The sequence below is a fragment of the Myxine glutinosa genome, chromosome 12 (genome assembly GCF_964187855.1).
Source record: "Myxine glutinosa chromosome 12, kmMyxGlut1.1, whole genome shotgun sequence".
In the NCBI taxonomy this organism is placed as follows: domain Eukaryota; kingdom Metazoa; phylum Chordata; class Myxini; order Myxiniformes; family Myxinidae; genus Myxine; species Myxine glutinosa.
The window spans coordinates 104,590,585-104,607,828 of NC_136272.1; positions in this window are offsets into that span (position 1 = coordinate 104,590,585).

Genomic DNA, 17,244 nt, shown 5'->3' on the forward strand with positions numbered 1-17,244 from the left:
AATGTCCCACGTATCATTTTTATGCAAATTAGTGCCGCCATTACCAAAAAATCTATTTTTCACTATATCTCAGCCATTACTGGAGATAACTGAACAAATAAGGTGTTTAGACCCATGTTTTGAGGGTCAAGGATCATTAAAATACCATTCCTGAAGTAACTATGCGTGTCCTTGGCATGTAAATATGTAAATTCTAAAGTGTTGACATTACCAAAAATTTGATTTTTTGCTGTATCTCAGCCAATATTGCAGATAAGTTGACAGAGGGTTTTTTCAGTGTTTTTTTAGGGCAATACTTTCACCAATGTAACTTCTCTTTCCCATTCTCTTTCCCATTCCAGATAAGCAGTGGTGATAGAAGTGGACATGAACCATCATGCCCAAAAGAAAATGTAACCAGAGCGCAGATCCTGCAGCCCCCAAACACACCCCACCTACATTCATCCTTCATGTGCTATCCACGTCTGATCATGATAGTTTTACACCCCTCAGTAAAATCAAAGGAACTGCAAGTGAAAAACTACAGCAACTTCATAAGATCCAGGACCAACGTCTCCATCAATCACATGAGTCCCCATATCGTATGCAATCAGTGTGCGACCAGATTCCTACAACTCTCCCCGATGATCTGGAAAGTGTTGGGTATCACCGTCAGTGTTATCAGCACTTTACTGGCAACCTCAATCGTCTGGGAGGTGATACAGAATCAGAAGCATCAACCTCGCAATGGCATCACTCCCCTCGTAAATTGTCGTCAGCGGATTCCGCTGGACCCATCTTCCCACCAGAGTGTATTTTCTGTGACAAAGTAGAGATCAAAGATGGTGATCGCAAAACTGAGCGAGTGGAAGTCTTCTCAACTTGGAAGAACAAAGAAAATGCATGGGAGCAAATCGAATCACGGGCCGAGAAAATGGGTCTCGTTCGACTTCATCGACGGGTGAAAAACAAAGACCACTTTGCTGTCGAGGCCAAACACCATCCATCATGCTTGAGAGCTTTCCGCACAGCGTTCGCTAACTATGAGCGTGGGATTCGTAGAGCTGAAAGAGCAATTCATACCGAGCATGCTCGCATGTCAGCCACCCACAACAAGGCACTCGTCTCGGTACTGGAGCACATTCAAACTCATGTTGTCCAGCAGAATGAGATCCCACGGCTATCTTCCTTGCGCTTTCTCTATGTTGAAGAACTGAAACGGAATGGGTACGAGAACTCAAGCTATCGCTCTGAGAAACTACTGAAACGACTACAGAATGACCCAATCAAGAACCATGTCTCATTCACGAAGGTCGATCACGACAAAGTTGATGCAATTTCATTCTGGCTCGTGTACAGCTTTCTACCTCAATTTTCAAAGTCCAATGCCAATTTGTGTTTCAGGTCGAGGTGCGTGAGCTCCCCACAATCTACAGCAACCAGGAAGAGACTGATACTAGGATGGTACTGTACCTCCATCACGCCGCCGCCTTCGGATACAAGAACGCTGTGGTCAGAACCCCTGACACAGATATCTTTGTGATTCCTCTCTACCACGCTCACGCCATCAAGCTGACTGTATACCTGGATACGGGGTCAGGGAAACATCGAAAACTACTCAACCTCTTTGAGCTCGCAGAATCCCTGGGAGAAGACTACTGCGGCACTCTTCTTGGGTTCTATGTATTCAGTGGAGAGGACTGCACCAGTTCCTTCAAAGGCAAGGGGAAGGTGGGGCCCCTAAAAAAGCTGGAGAAGAACCCCAGGTTTCACAAGGCCTTCAGGCAACTCGGTGATGACTGGAACATCAAGCTACAGGTGCTGAAGCAGTTGGAACAGTTCGCCTGCCTGATGTACGGATAGAGTCGAGAGTCTTCGGTGGACATCATCCGTACCAAGCTGCTGCGCAAAATGGTGGGGGAGGACAAGAAACTCACTCCCAAGTCTAAGGTCGACCTGGCTCGCCTTTCTCCCTGCCAGTCTGCTCTGAAGCCGCACATCCAGCATGTGAACCACCACGTTGCCTTGTACAAGCGAGCTGACGAACCCATTGTAGAAAAGCCAAAACCCAACGATGAGGGGCAGGGATGGATGAGGACTGACGAAGGCGTGTTGGAACCAGTGTGGTCCTGCGGTCCTGTCCTACCAACCTCGCTGGTTGATTTTCTGGACACTGAAGATCGTGAAGAAGAGGAGGAGGAGGAGGAAGAAGAGGACGAGTTTGACTTTGATGATTTCATTGAAAGCGATGATGATTGATTGATCTGATAGTGGACCTGTGATCGCAAAAATAACACCATTTGTGAAATCATTGCCCTGAAAAACCCCTCTTAACTTATCTACAATATTGGCTATGATACAGCGAAAAATCAAATTTTTGGTAATGCCGGCACTTTAGAATTTACATGTTTACATGCCAAGGACACACATAGTTACCTCAGGAATGGTCCTTTAATGATCATTGACCCTTAAAACATGGGTCTAGACACCTTACTTGTGCAGTTATGTGCAATTTTGGCCGAGATATGGCAAAAAAATGATTTTTCGGTAATGGCGGCACTAATGTGCATAAAAATGATACGTGGGACATTTTTACAATTTGTTAACATAGCTCATCGTTTTCTACGCATTTTTTCTGATCTAGAGACGTCGATTAGAAGTTGATTTCCAGGGGGTGCACGATACCCCTTTCTTCCCACGAAACTATTTTGGAAGTTGTTGGAAATAATTGGATTTCAAGCAGGTGATTTTCCTTTACTTTGGAATTGAACTCCCTGTGGTGAGTTGCAGGCACTTGCAATATAAAAATCACTCATTCAACCAGCTTGAATAGAGAAAAAGGAGTCATTCTGCTGTTTTGTGTCAATGTGTGTACCGCAATGAGCATGGAGAAAAGAAAGAAAACCGGAGAATTGTCTGAGGAGGTCAAACACAAGATTGTAGCCAAGCATGGACAATCTCAAGGCTACAAGTCCATCTCCAGAGACCTTGATGTTCCTGTGTCCACCATACACAATTTTATCAGGAGGTTTAAGGTCCATGGCACTGTTGCCAACTTCCCTGGACGTGGCCCAAGGGAAAACTTGATCGTAGATTGCAGCGAAGGATTGTTTGAATGGTGTAGAAAACACCTCGATCAACTGCCAAACAGATTCAACCTGACCTTCAGACACAAGGTACGACAGTTTCAACTAGCACCATCTGTCACCACCTCAATGAAAGAGGGTTCTATGTTAGGAGACCCAGGAGGATCCCACTGCTGCTGAGAGAGAGAGAGAGACATAAGAGAGCCCGACTGGAGTTTGCCAAAAACACACTTGAATAAGCCAAAATCCTTCTGGGAGAATGTTCTGTGGACAGATGAGACCAAATTAGAGCCTTTTGGTAAAGCACATCATCTCTATGCTTACAGAACACAAAATGAAACCTTCAAAGAAAAGAACACCTTCCCTACAGTCAAAGATGGAGCAGGTTCAGTGATGCTTTGGGGTTGCTGTGCTGCCTCTGGCACTGTTTGCCTTGAATGTGTGCATGGTATCATGTAATCAGATTACCAAGGCATTTTGGAGCGTAATGTTCAACCCAGTGTCAGAAAGCTGGGTCTCCGTTGAAGGTCATGGGTCTTGCAGCAGGACAATGACCCCAAACACACTTCAAAAATCACCCAGGAATGGTTCAAGACAAAACGCTGGACTGTTCTGAAGTGGCCAACAATGAGTCCAGATCTAAATCCCATTGAACACCTGTGGGGAGATCTGAAAACAGCAGTTGGGAAAAGGCACCCTTCAAATCTGGGAGAACTGGAGCAGTTTGCACAAAAAGAGTGTGTGAAACTGCCCTTAGAGAGGTGTAGGAAGTTCATTCATGGCTATAGGAAGTGCTTGACTGCAGTTATTTTGTCCAAACGCTGTGCTACCAAATATTAAATCGAGGGGGTGAATAATTTTGTCAATGTCATTTCTTTCTGATTTAAAAGGATATATTAAGTTCTGATTCAAAAACAAAGTTTCTGTAATATTAACAGTGAAATAAAGAATTGCGGAGACCAAATACTTTTGTCAATTTCAACTTATTTTTCAGGAGAATTGTGAGTTATTTGAAAAAAAGTGCAAGGGTGCCAATATTTTTGGCCACGACTGTAGCAGACTCCACTGGTCAACAGCCAAATTGGTTCTGACTTATTTTCAACTGTTTCTAACCAATTTGGTGCCCACGAATCTGAATCTGACCTTAAAAGTTTGCTATCACGTAACCTTGACATAGTACATCATAAGTGTGGAAAAAATCTTTAGAGCATGCGAATTTCTTGATTAAGTCTCAATAAGTCTATTTATTGTCACAAAAAAATAATATGAACTTAAAGTTTTTATTTACATCACATAAAAAAGGTAAATCTCCAAAAATAATATGAACTTTATAAAATATCACAAAAAATAATATGAACTTTAAGTTTTTATTTACATCACATTAAAAGTGCTTCTGAACTTTACTTTTGCGTTTGTAGGAGCAATCACTTTCACGCTGTAAAGTCCAACAGTAGTCGCCCATCATGTTTGGATTGAATCAGCCTTGATATTGAGTCTCCATGATGGCAGTTTTCTGGTGAAACCTTTCTCCATGATCATCACTGACATCGCCAAGATTTTGTGAAAAGTCCAGATGAGAATGGAAGAAATGTAACTTGAGTGGCATTCAAGCACCAAGCAACTGGTAACTCTTCAACATCTTGTCCACAAGCTCTTCATAATTTGGTGCTCGAAAATTTCCAAGGTAATTGTTAGCAAGAGCCACAAAGCTATCCCAAGCAACGACTCTCGACTTCCCACCCTGTTTACTTATTATGTACGACCGAGAAAAACTGTAGGTGGGATGCCGGATAAACTAGTGCAGCGAATCAATGGGGTATAACTTCCCATCTATCTATTACACACACTGTGTCTGACCAATGGGGAAATAGACAACCGAAGAGGTTGGAAACAGTTTATATAGAAATAAGGAATGTATTTACAAGAAATGCAGTGTCACACAGAAAATAACTTAAGCCCCTAGCACAGATTCAAATCCTTACACAATCTCAGCTTACTCTATTTACAGGACAGTCATGCCACAATCATTCTGGGGAAATTACAGAAGAACAGAGAGAGAGAGAGAGAGATAGAGAGAGAGAGAGAGAGAGAGAGAGAGAGAGAGAGAGAGAGAGAGAGAGAGAGAGAGAGAGAGGAAGAGGAAGAGGAAGAGGAAGAGAGTTAGAGAGAAGATTTGGGGCGTTGGATCAGCCCCTTGCTCACCCGACACGATCTAGTGGACTCACGTTGGTCCCAAAGTAGTGAAAAAGAAGGAATGGAATGGGGTTGGTTGTGTCTGTGTGTATGTGTGTGTGCAATATGTCTCGGAGAGGTGCAGCATATACAGTGTAGGCTCTAGAGGAGAGGAGTGAGGTGCATGTCAGTACCTCGCCCAGGCGGATCGAGAGATTCAAATCGCTCTTTCGTATCGCTCTCTTTCATGCGTCTCAAGTAAACAAATTGGGAATGTAGGGACAGAAAGGAAAGATTGTGTATGTCAGTATGTGGGCTGCTGTACACCAAGGACTTCGTGCTGCCGTTCACTCTCTGAGCCTTACCCCAGCACAACTTGTCTCGCTCCGTCCCTCAGCTCAAAACAGGCAGGCAGGCAGTTCTGGTTCTTGTTCAGGTCTCTTGGTGGCCGAATCAGCTGCCAAACTCTGGTGCGTTCTGGCTTTTATTGGCCTTGAGCAAGGCATGGCTTTGAGGGAGCAAGGGTCATGGCAGCACTCACTAATCCAGTGCCTGTGTTGCCTCCTCATTGGTGAGCACATCCTATAGCTTTTTGGAGGGTCGGTCTTGCACCTGGTGTCCGCATGTGGTACATTGTGTGTTACGCACCCAGTGCAGGACTTACCTTGCAATATGGTTTTGATTATGTTCTGTAACATAATGTGTGTTCTGCAAGACATGTTGCGTTGTGTGCATGATTTGCGCTATGGTACAGGGGGATGCAGGATGGGAAAAAAGATTCAAATGGAATGAGGACGGGAGGGATTGAAATGGATTAAATGAAGAGGGGGTATTTTTAAGACAGTAAGTGGAAGGAGAGTTTTCAGAGGGAAAGTGTCGGGGATTGGGATGGATAGATGGATAGGGGGGATTTCAAGAAGGTGGGAAATTACAAAGAAGATATAACCTGCTAAACACATAGAACGTATTTCCCCATCCCTGTTACGAGGGGAAAGGTAACCTGACTAAACACAATTACAAATGAGATATCTAACTGAGGATTCCTCATGTTTTCAGTGTGTCACCTTTTCCATAACCACAACAATATTTCAGAACGTTGTGGACGGATTCGGACGTAGTTTGGTCGTTGATTTGGGTGGGTAACAAAAACAAGCCAATTCGATTTTGGTTCAGGTCCGGATCCAGATCCGACCTATCAGTGGGATACAAAACAGAAACTGTTCTGCCTGGCAGAGGTATGCTCTCTACCGAGTGCGGGTCTAGTTGTTCGCATGTTTTAGCAGTCTTCTCTAATTACTCGGCTTTAAGTGCACCGGCTGAGCTTTATTCCCGACCCTGATTCACGATTGTTCGCAATAAGCTACTGAAGCATTGCACAATAAGTACTCGGCTTTCATAATTACTGAGCAATTAAGAAAATGATTTGAGTAAAGCAGTTATGATCAAACAAATATTTAACAATAAGAGGGAAACGTTTGCAATGTCGCAGAGATTCAGCAAAGGGTGGACTGACCTGATCCTGTTCAGGATCAAGGTCAAAATGACCTGGGACCCACTTTATTTTACAGTTTTGCAAAGCGGGTGGCACTGATGGAAGTAAAAACTGACACAGGTTACCAAGAAACCTGTAAAGGTTTCCATGCAAGCTTGGCTCCTTGAAAACCTTCTGGAGACATTCGTTGCTAAATACAGCAAAAGATTTGTCTGGAATATTGTAAAATCAAAGGCATTGTAAACTAGAACAGCATTCAGTAGAGAACATACCTCCGCCAGGTTGAACAGTTTACGTTTTGCATCCCACTGACAGGGATACAAAACCACTCCCACTAACCCTAACCCCAACCCTAACCCTAACAACTAAAGACCTGAACCAAAATGGAATCAATTTGTCTGTCACACACCCAACCTGTCCACTAAATTTCGTCCGAATCCATCCATGTCTTCTTTTTTTAGATATCCTGCTCACATTGTCAAACAGACAAAAAGACAGGAGAGAAAACTTAACCTCTATCCACCTTCGGTATCAGAGGTAAAATCAAAACCCCAGAAATAAACAAAAAGAGATCATATAAATGGAAACCACCAGCACGAAGTAGAAAAATAATTATGAAGACACTGAATGGTTCTAGACGTATCGAGTCTGACATCACCAGTCATAATGAGATGTTTAACCAGTGACCGCTTTCATGGCTTAAATACTTATAAAGGAGGAAGTTAGATGAAATAGACGTCATTGTCCTGAGACAAAATCCAAGACCGTGGATGGCTGCAGACCAAAATCAAATCCGTTTCCTGGCAACCCCGGGACAAGCTTACCCTATCGCAAGCCTACCCCACCTTCCGGGACAATTGAAAAGTTGCATCAACGCCTGAAATGTCAGAGAAGAAAAGGTGACAGAAGAGGCAGTGAGAGCCGCTGCATTTCATGGTAGAACAAGATTTTCGTGCCAATGTCAGTGGGGTGTGAGCGGCCTTTAACCTCTCTTCCGCGAGGATTTCTCATCAGTGCGAACCCCTACTGGCCCTTTCCAAAATGGGCAGTACGCCTCATAATTCTGCCCGGTCCTGCCAGTCCCCCGTCCCATGAGAACCAGAGCTAAGCCTCAGGGAAGAGTGTGAGCAGGCAAGACAGGTCAGTGAGAGATACTCAGGGCCCCCCACAAGGCAGCCTATTAACTGCTGCCCCAACACTTTGTGCCTGCCAGGAAACATCCCTCTGCAGGATTTAAAGGGTGTGAGTTCAATCAAAGAGAGCGTTGGAGGCGAAGGAAATGGAAATGCCTGACGGTGGTTTTTCGTCTTCCTGGTTTAAAAATAAAAAATAAAAACCTCAGCATTATTTTTGCATTATTGTTATTTTTGCTTTCTTTCTTTTTGCCACAAATTCTTTGGATCATTTTACCTCGGTCTTGCACCTATTTCTGCTGGAAATGATGCTTTGAGACCTCTCAGGCATTGAAGGCATCCATTGTTACGCGAGGACTCGGTATTGAACGTTGATTGAACAAATTGGCTGAAGGGACACTCGAATCTTTACAAGTATCTGCCGCAGTCATCTTGCCTTCGATGGGAAGCACTATGACCATTCATAAAGAACCCAAAGGCCTTTTTTTTCTTGATGAAACCATCACACAAACCTCCTCGCACATCTGCGTCAACTTATAAGATCCTTCATTACGTTTCACCTTGAATCTCGTGCTTTATGCAGCGTATCTTTACCCATCCGTTTCCTTTCAGTTTGGTTAAATCTGTCGGCAATGTGTTCATTTTAATAGCATCGCAATACATTGCTGTCGTGAATATAACAGAGCAGCAGTTCCCTTGAGAAAATAAGTACCGTCCATCTATTCTCTCCTAATTGTGTTAACGCTTAATTTTGTTCCTTTGCCATTTACTTCTTCATCAGATTATATGTGTATCCAAAATGAGAATGTCAGATCAAAACACAGTGTTATCCTTTTGTACAACTAAGTGTTTTTCACCACTCTCTGTTTCTCACAGTTGTTTCTACCAGCCTTTGTCGCTCGTTTGTTTTCATCGAGTTACCTCCGCCACTGAAGGTGGACAGAGGTTATGTTTCCACGCCTGTCTGTCTGTCTCTCTGTCTTTGAGCTGGATATCTCAAACAATTGCGGACGGATTCAGACAAAACTTGGTGGACAGGTTGAGTGTGTGAAAAGGAAGAATTGATTCCATTTTGTGGAAGATCTGAATATGTGGAATTTTAAATTTTTTAAGTGATTCTTCACCATTGAGAGTTCCGGCTAAAACTGATTTCATGCACGATATCTCAAACAGTCGCGGACGAGTTATGACAAAACTTGGTGAACGAGGTGGTTAGGTAGCAAGAACAAGCCGATTAGATTTTGGTTCAGGTCCAGATCCAGATCCGGCCTATTTATGGGATACAAACCTACACTGTTCAGCCTGGTGGAGGTATGCACTCCCTGTGCGAGTAATGTGCATTGCGTTGATATGTGGTGCGAGTGCGGTAGATGGTCTTCTGCCGATAAGCTCTTATACAAGCTCCTCTAAGTTTGTTTCACAGATACTTTCACGGTAATTGCTCTACCGCTCTTTCCGGCTCAGTACCTTCTGTCAAGGTCTTTGGTCGGGAGACTCGTCTTGCCACGACTTCACACCGATACACGCTGGCCATGCCTAGGTGAAGAATGAAGAGCTATGCAAGTTGCTGCATCAATTTGGAATTTTTTGCTGGTCACTTGCTTTCCCACATCTTATGATCCATTTTCTTTCAAGAACAATATAAATTTCTACCCCCTTCGTCCGTCTTTGGTCGTTCCTGTTTTCCTATTTTTCTTGTTTAGGGCGAATATCAATAAAATTTTAAAAGCCCTCCTCGTATACCTTTCCCTGCAATGGTGGGTGTGGAGTTTCTGAATCTATCGCCACCCAACCACAGACCTCTTTCCTTTTACAACATGCCCAGTCAGTGACCTTCCCGACCCCAAAGTCTGCACACCACCAATCACAGTTTGCCTTTGAGAGAAATCACGCCAAGATCCCTGAGGTCATGGGTTAGCTCTTTGTCCGCATACTCCACTGGCATGCAATGAGTGTGCCATGCAGAGAATGTTGGAGGAGAAACATCGATGGGAATCTTCAATGAAAATTTAGGTTTAAAATTGGTGTTTAAAAACTTATCGAAGTGACATGTGGGGCAGCCCACGAAATGATGGCACATTTGCAATATTTCAATTGAGAATTGAATTTTGTGTAAACTTTGATCCGGAGAAACACTTCTGAAATTTGGTTCGTGTGCAATGTGTGAATTGTGGATTCTGAAATTTGTGTAAACAAAAAATATTCATTATGTATGAACAATATTTACCTGTCACCGAAGGTGGATGGACGTTATGTTTTCACCACTGTTTGTCTGTGACCAGGATATCTCAAAACGTTATTGACGGATTTGGATGAAATTTGGTGGAGAGGTTGCTTACGTGATAAGGAAGAATTGATTCGATTTTGGTGAAGATCCAGACCCAGATACGAGCATTTTCGAAGTGATTCTTCACCACGGAGGGACAAAAATGATAGAGCACAATATCTCCAAATATTGTCGTCGGATTCGGATAAAATTTGGTGGACATGTTGGGTAAGTGACAAGAACAAACAGATTCCATTTTGGTTCAGGACCGGATGCAAATGCAGCCTATCAGTGGGATACAGCAGCCTGGTGTTGGCTGAGCGGTTAGGGTGCTGGCTTGGGATCATAGGATCCCGAATTTGAATCCCGGTTTATCGCTGAATTAACACCAGGGTGGTTGACTCAGCCTTTCATCCTTCAGAAGTCGACAAATACCAGCTCACTGGTAATTGGGGCACTGCATCAGCGACACAAATGCGCTTCCAGAGAAATGATGCAACCAGCAGGCTGCATACAAAAAACAACAGCAGTGGGATACAAAACCTAGACTGTTCATACCTGGTGGAGGTATGTGCTCTACCGAGTGCCATTCTCGTCTTTGAAGATATATTTGTCGTGAACCAGGTTCAATGTGACCATCACAATGAATTTCCTCCAACCGAATCATAGATGAAATGAAATGATTCTACAACACACATACTCATCCATAGAATTGCAAAATTCCACAATTTTTGACCTTGGCTCCATGGGAGTTGGACGTTTGTGTGAAGACCTGGCTTTCCAAATGTCTCGGCCAGGGCTACGATCAGTCCACCTCATTCCACATTTGGTGTCCGTCTCATGGGAAGTTTAGAGTATGGTGACCATATCGCACGATGGTCTTCACACCAAAGGTGGTCTCAATACTAACACCATTGCACACGAACCACTGTGTGCCAACGTCAGAATTCCTATTCCAAAAGTGCGGTAAAAAGGTCGTGGCACCGGTATCACTCTTCGACTCAAGCACTAGTCACGCTCTCCTTATGCTTTCTTTCTGTTGATGGACCTTCAGTCGCCATGTCCGAAAACAAACTGAACACTCACAAGGATTCTCTTGATATACGATGTGATGTGTGGTGCTAACAACCACTCCTTACCCACCCGCCTGGAGAGCAGCCTTTAGAGGCCATTTTTCCCCGCAGAGTGGGGATTGACCTTTTTGGGGCACCGTGGTCCCCTTTTTGAAGCAATGTTTTACGGCCGGATGCTCTTCCTGCTGCCAACCCTGTTGGTCGCCTCTTGCGACACACAGGAAATTACCAGTGAACTGGTACTCAAATTGCCGACCTCGGAAGGATGACAGGCTGAATCAACCCTCCTGGCGTTAATTCAGCAATCGACCAGGATTTGAACCCAGGATCGTAGGATCCCAAGCCGGCACCCTAACCGTTAAACCAACACCAGCCTCCCACCCGCCTAGAAAGGAAAACAGTAAACATTTCATGTACAATGAAGAGAAGACCTTTGCCACCCATTGGGCTCAAATAAAAACAAACGGCAAGGCAAAGAGCAGACACCAATCCACGTTTACAGCACTTATTGTGTGGATTCACGTTCGCTCTCAGAGATCCGTGTTGGGTGTCCGTGAGATCTCTATGATCGACCTTTTCACTGATTCGTTGCGAGAAACTCCTCTGGTTGATGGAAACGGACCTTTGCTCACAATGAGCCGCCGATGTTGGAGGGGAACGTTATCACTTTGCATTATTCACCCAGCAGGGGATGGTCTCCAGTACGTTAATGAGTGGAAATTGTGGATTTATTATCGGTAGTTAAAATTCAGCACATATGTACCAATTACATTTACGAGAAACTAAGGGAAATCTGAATTCTGAAGTCACCCGAAGCCGCTCCTTCCATCATTAAACATTCTCCTCTTCAACGTTGATCGTATCGACTAAATGATCAACCCCCTCCGGAGGTATCATTCGCATTTGGACTAACATCGTCCTCTGCGTCTGCGTGGTCTAAAGGTTGAGCCTTTGGGTGAGTGCGGCCACCATCTCAACCTTTATCCTTTGGTCTCCGCATACCAACGCCCCTTCTGTCTGATGCATCGAACGACGGTAGAGTAAAAGACCTCGTTTAATTAGTCGGCATCAGTGTCCAAGTCCGCAACCTGAAGATGGGTCTCAATGTACCTAAATGTGCGAACGGTTTTACTGCAATAGGGCCACACATCCATCGCATGAGGGAATACCACCAATCATTTCATGATGAAAGTGAATAAAGGAAAACATTTTTTTTTTCCTTGGAAAACCACATTTCCAATCTGGCGTCCAAAGCCAGTCACCAACTGGGCATCCTCCGTTGTGCGAAGTCCTTCCTTGGCACACCTGACCTCTTCACCACATACAAGGCTTTCATCCGCAGCTCAATGGAATACTGCTCTCCCCTCTGGGCCGAAGCTCCTGCCTCACACCTAGCTTGGCTTCACGCTGTTAAAACCAAAGCTTTCAGAATCATTGGAATCTCCCGCGATGAAGCAAACTATGAGGGTCTTTCACTCACTCACCGCAGGCAGGTTGGTGGTCTTTCTGTCTCTACCGACTCCTCTCCGGCCTTGCTCCCCCAGCTCTCTCTGGGCTCTGTCCCCCAAATATTCCTACAGATCGCACAAGATCGGCCAGTAACCCTCTTATGGTGAAACTGCAAAAATCAAGACTCTCTATTCACCTTCACTCCTTCATTCCTCTTTTCTCCCGCCTCTGGAACAAACTCCCTTCAATCCCACTCCCCCCTCCAGGTCTCTAAAACAGCTGTTCACCACCATCTCTTATCTTCTCCCATCCAAAACCTTGATCTTTTCTACCCCTGCTAATTCACCCCAGATCCACTTTTTTGAAATACCAACTTCTGTCCTGGAAGTCCTTGCAGTGTCCATGTGTTTTATACCTCTCCCACCTCCCCCCAAGCCCTCTCCCTCCCACAGATCTCCCGATGTCCCTGCTCTCAAATGTTGTGTTTGTGTGCTTCCCCTTCTCTCCCCATCTTGTCTACCGCTCCCCTTATTATATGTTTTTATGTGTCTGTTTGATTTTTTTGTGTGAATAATGTTAGGTCTTTCACGAACCTCGATCTTGTATACAACAACAACAAAAAAAAAGGGATTCTAAACATGTACCTGACACACCTGTACCAATTACCAGGTCGTGGTTTACTTATGCTCACTTTTAATAGTCTGTCTCATAACGTGATCACCGGTGGCAAAATATCCATGAAGATCGACAGGTCATTGCATACCTGACATCTTTAATATCGTCTGACCTCCTGTTAAAGGCCAGTCGTTCATGAAGTTCATGAATCATGAGACCGATAGGGCGGTAACAGGATCGGGGTAGCTCGAATGGGGGTTATGAACGAGGCAAGATCATGAACTATGTGAGACACACGCACAAATTTTGGATTTGACTTTAGGATCGAACCAAAGACATGCTCTTGCAAAAAAAGGAAAGAAAACCCATAAAATGCTCATGGACTAGGGGAAGCAAACTGGATAGCAAGCTTAACGTCGTCTTCCAAAGGGTGGTGTTCCATGTTGCAGTGCCCCCTTCTGGCACCACTGGACACTTGGAGTAGCATAAAGTATTACTTGTTACCTTCACCACAGGAGAGGGTAGTCCATTTTTGTCTGTTTGTTACTTGGCGAAATTATTTTGCCAAGTATGGTGGTCTGTAGCATCTGTTTGTTTGTCTATCTGTAGAGGAGTAGCATCTTGGAGGAGCTCCAGACATCTGTCTGCAGCATCTTGGAGGAGCATCAAGTATTACTTGTTTGTTTGTCTGTTTATCACACAAATTTTGTCCACAGTTTTGAAGCAATCGTTCTGAAATTTTTTTGTGTATGTAGGTGACCGACCAAGGACAGCAATGCACGTTTTGGGTCAGGATCCGAATGCAGATCCGGATCCTGGAATTTTTTTAACGATCCTTTAACATTGGAAGATAGGGTGAATTAAAATTGATGAATTTAAGTTCTCTCCAGCATTCAAATTATTTGTTTGTTTGTTTATTTATTTCCCAGTCCTGAAAGTGGAGGATATGCTGCAAAAGTGTTTGATTTTTTTTCTGTTTCACCAGGTGTTGCTCTGTTAGTGATTTCTAGTTTATTATTTGCGAAAATCGAAGATTTTTCAAGTATATTAGTTGGTCTTGTGCGGTATTTTGTCTGTTTGTTTGTCTGTATGTCAATCTGAAATTACAATTTTCATTACATTACAGGTCACAATTTTAAACTGATCTTCATGAAACTTCACCAAATGTTCGAGTTTGTCGTAAGGAAGAAGCCTATTGATTTTGAGGTCAAAAGGTCGACAAAGGTCATCGACTTTGTCAGATTTCTAAAGCCATCAATTTTCATCCGATTGACTTGAAATTTGAAGAGAATTTACATATCCGGTCACTGAATTTAACTACTAATTATTTTTGAGGTCAACATAGGCCAAAGTTCAACAACTTATTTTCGGGATTTTGCAAGTATCATGCTATGCATGCCATATTTCTTGTTTATCTGTCGGTTTGTCTGTTTGTCCGCACAGAATGTGCTAATGTAGGCCACAAACGCCACCTCATGGTAGCCAGTAGTACACTTTCTATTTTTTCAGCCAGTACTTCGATAAAGTATGTACATTTAAAATGCGAGTACGTTTATATATCTATATATATAAAACACAGTTTGTGTGTGTGTGTGTGTGTGTGTGTAATGTTACCGATAGACTCCTAAACGGAGAGGCTTACGTGCTTGATATTTGGCATAGACATGGCCATTGAGCCTGGGACGAACATGGCCGAACTCAAAATATTTGACGATCCATATTTTTTATTCATATTTACCTCAGCGCATTTCAGCGCACGGAATCAACGGAATCAGGGCAGGTGGGCACTGATTCGCTCAGAGCGATCACGTGATGACGCTATGACGCTATGAACGCTATGACGCTATGAACGCTATGACGCTATGACAAAAAAAGATCGCTATGACGCTCAGAGCGATCACGTGATGACGCTATGACGCTATGAACGCTATGACGCTATGAACGATATGACGCTATGAACGCTATGACGCTATGACGCTATGACAAAAAAAATCGCTATGACGCTATGAAACGCTATGAACGATATGACGCTATGAACGCTATGACGATATGACGCTATGAACGCTATGAACGCTATGATGCTATGACGCTATGAAAAAAAAAATCGCTATGACGCTATGAAACACTATGAATGCTATGACGCTATGAACGCTATGACGCTATGAACGATATGACAAAAAATAATCGCTATGACGCTATGAAACGCTATGAACGCTATGAAAAAAAAAATCGCTCGCTTTGCCAAGGGGCTCGCTCCCCCCCCCCCCCAGCCCCCGTTCCCCTCCCCTCCCCTCCCCTCCCCTTCCCCCTCCCCCTCCCCCGCCCGGCAATGCCGGGTACTTCTGCTAGTAGGCCTATATATATATAGTATCAGAGAGTACGGTAGTACTCTCTATGTAGGGATGGCGTGGAAAAAAACGTCGCTCCCATCTGCTACATGCAAAACTAAAGTTGGATTATTGTAGGAGTTACCCCATTGGGACATAATCCACAGGCAAGGGACCAGTGGGGCTATTGATTGTATGGGCGTGGCGTGCATGCAGTTGTTGGAGCCACGCCCCCCGAAGAGTGCTTTTGCGTTATAAATGATGTATGAGTTCCGGTCGCGAGTTAGTTCTGTTGGAATAAAGGAGCTTTGAACAGCTGAGAAGTATCTCGTCCTCTCATCATCCGCAACTCCTACATTGGTGACCCCGTCTTGCTCTCGACGTTTTCGGAGCTTCAAACGAACATGGCGACAAGCGCAGTTTCGATCAAACTGCCGGAGTTTTGGGAACGACAAGCGGCCGTCTGGTTCGCACAAGCTGAGGCTCAATTCGCCATTCGGTGCATTTCTGCTGACGACACGAAGTATTACTATGTCGTGTCTGCGCTCAGTGGCTCCACTGCGACCAGAGTGGTGAGCCTTCTCCAGGATCCTCCGAAGGACCGCAAGTACGTGACGCTAAAAGTGCTGCTGCTCGTAACCTTCGAGCGCACTGAGGCCGAGCGCGCCCGCGAACTACTTTCTCTACCCGGGCTGGGCGACTCCAAGCCGTCGGAGCTTATGGACCACATGTTGTCTCTCCTGGGCAGCCACCGACCATGTTTCCTCTTCAAAGAACTGTTCCTGCAACAGCTGCCAGGTCAGGTATGATCAGCCCTGGCCAACTCGTCTGTTAAGGATTTCCAAGCCCTGGCCAGGGAAGCAGACAAGTATTTCTCCGCCAGACAGCAATGTAGTGAGGCCGCATGGGACCCCGGTCCCGTCGAGCCTGCGCCGCTGGCGGACACTGTCGTGGCCACCTTTACGGCCCAGCGACGGAAAGCCCCAGGCTTGTGCCTTTACCATGCAAGGTTTGGTTCCAAGGCCAAGGCATGCCGGCCACCCTGCAGCTTCAGCGAGTCGGGAAACGGGATGGCCGGCGCTCGTTAACTGCCATGAGCGTCGGCCGTTCGGGCAGTTTGCTGTTCATTTCGGACACCGACTCCGGATGTCGTTTCCTCTGCGACACAGGGGCCCAAGTGAGTGTTCTACCTGCGTCGGCATTGGACCAGGAGGCCGGGAGTCACGGCCCCGCCCTGGAAGCCGCCAACGGCAGTGCTATTCAGACTTTTGGCAAACGGACCGTGGCACTGTGCTTGGGCGGCGTCAAGCACGGGGTGGAGCATCACATTCCGACCACCGGCCCGCCTGTCTATGCCCGGGCTTGACGCCTCGACCCAGAAACTTGCTATCGCAAAGGCGGAGTTCGACACGTTGGAGCGTCTTGGCATCATGCGACGGTCCGACAGCCCGTGGGCCTCGCCTCTCCACATTGCGTCGAAGCCGGGTGGCGGTTGGCGCCCGTGCGGGGATTATCGCCGCCTCAACGACGTGACTACCCCCGACCGCTACCCAATCCCGCACATCCAGGATTTTTCTGCCTACTTGGGCGGTAAAGTTTTTTTTCTAAGGTGGACCTCGTTTGTGGTTACCACCAGGTCCCCGTCCGGCCGC